Raw genomic sequence first — 2,465 nt, forward strand, 5'->3', positions numbered from 1 at the left:
CTGCTTTGATATCAGCCCTGTAGTCTTTCCCTGTGATGGGAAATAGAGCAGATGAGTCCAAAGCAATGGAGGAGGGGGCGCTTAGGTCAAGGATTCTTGACCTGGAACCCCGGGCATAGAATTCAGGGAGGCCTAAGCTTGTCAAAACATGTTAACAACGTTATTTTTACAGACCTCTAATTAAATCTAGCATTTCTTTCATAATGAATGTGGCCACCTATGGCTTGGTCATATCACTGACATTTTCTATCAGGAGAGTGGAAACATACTGTCAAGTACTATCTACTCATTACAAACTTTGAAAACCCATGGCTTGATGTGCTTAGCGTGTTCACAGGGGAATATGGACACTTAGTGCATTTTAATCAGCACATTTGATTGTCAGCAATTAACCTTTGTAACCCTGCATCTTTAATTTCTATGTTTAAAAAGTCCCCCATCCATGGCTTCATGAGGTAGACCAAATAGTCTCTGGTATTATAAACTCTGGAGGCTGTTTCTATGGTCTATGTGTCAGTTGGAACTGGTCATTGGGAGAATCAAAAGCCACTTTGCCTGAAAGGGTTCTAATGATGACCTCGACTCCTGGGCCACTGACACTGCCTAATAAATAAATCCCTCTATCTTGATGGCGGCAACCCCAGCTTTTGAGAGGTTGTTTCAGTCAGGGTTTCTATCACTGTGGTGAGACACCATGACCGTGAAGAACTTAAGGAGAAAAGGATTTATTCAGCTTAAGAGTTCCATGTCACAGTTCACTGCTGAGGGAAGCCAGGGCAGGAACTCCAACAGGGCAGAACCTGGAGGCAGGAGCTGGAGCAGAGGCCGTTGGAGGAGAGCTCTTTATGGGCGTACTCCTCATGGCTTGCTCAGTCTGCCTTCTTACAGCACTCAGGAGCACCATCCCAGGGGTGAAGCCACCCACAATGGGCTGGGCCCTCCCACATCAGTCACTAACTATGAAAAGCACCCAGTCTTCCCCACAGGCCAGTCTGGTGTCTTAGTCATTATCCTATTGCTGTGAAGAGACGCTGTGACCACTGCAGCTCTTATAAAATGAAGCATTTAATTGGGAGCTTGCTTACAGTTTCAGAGGTGAGTCATTGACATCACCGTGGGGAATATGGTGCACATAGGAGCTGGAACAGTAGCTAAGAGCTACATCCTGATCCTCAGGCAGAGAGACAGACTGCACATGGGCTTTTGTCACCCCCAGTGACACACTTCCTTAACAAGGCCCCAGCTCCTCATCCTTCTAATCCTATCCAAGAGATCTACCCGCTGGTGACTAACTTTCTAATATATGAGCCTATGGGAGCCATTCTCATCCAAACAACCCCAGAGATGTTTTCTCAGGCAAGGTCCCCTCTTCCCAAATGACTTAAGCTTGTATGAAGCCCACAAAATTCTAGACCACATAGGGGTTGTTCTAAGTTCAAAGCCAGCCTGGGTTACATAGTGATGAGACCCTGTCACAAACAAACAAACAAACAAACAGAACACAAATACATCAAAAAACCGAAACAAATAGCAAAAGCAAAAGTCTTCCAACAAGCTTCTACTGTGCCCTGGGCACCATGTCGGCCATGGAAGGACCATGCCCCTCAGCTCTAAGGACAGATATGTGGGGCTTTATTGTATTATGTCATTACAGGGTAAAGTTATAATTCTTCTAAAACACAGAGATTTCAGGATTTCTTATTCATTATCTCACTGAATCCTTAGTCCTTTGGACGCATAGGATATGATCATTGGGCCCATTTTAGAGATCAGTAGATAGAGGCCCACCAAGTCTGAGTATCAGCTGAGTTACAGAGATCCAAGGTGAGTCCCCAGGCACAAGTGCCACCTCTTCTCACCATTAGATGTGCCTTTTCCTGCATCTACACCTCAGACCTTGGTCCAGAAGTGTTTACATTCTTTACAGTCTGATGGGGGAAGTACTTCTGCGTATACTTATCTTATTGATTGTTGAATAAAGCCCTGTTTGGCCAATGAGACAGGACTAGGAGTCAAAGAGGATTCTGGGAAATGTAGTAGAGAAGTGGTGATCCAGGCAGGAAGTGACATAGCAAGGAGACATATTTAAGAAAGGAGAATCAGGAAGTGTCCCTCTTTTCCCCTTCCTCCTCCAGCAGCACCATGTGAGCCACCGGCAAGAGAGGGTGCAGCGAAAGGCATCCTCTATAAGATAAGTCTTATAAAATATATAGATTTATGATAATTAAGACTGAGCTAACAGATGAGAATCCTAGTCATTGGCCAAGCAGCATTTGAACCTAATACAAGTTTCTGTGTATTCATTTGGGCCCTAACTCAGGCGGGCGGCTGGCATAAAGCACACACATGGCAGTGGGGCTCAGCAGCTTTTGGCGAAAAGATTTATCATAACAACAATCAGATATAAACTACGATTGGAGTTCAAATGACACATTTCTCTAATTTAATCCTTTCCTTGGTTTGCC

Source organism: Cricetulus griseus, chromosome 4 (genome assembly GCF_003668045.3).
Source record: "Cricetulus griseus strain 17A/GY chromosome 4, alternate assembly CriGri-PICRH-1.0, whole genome shotgun sequence".
Classification (NCBI taxonomy): Eukaryota; Metazoa; Chordata; class Mammalia; order Rodentia; family Cricetidae; genus Cricetulus; species Cricetulus griseus.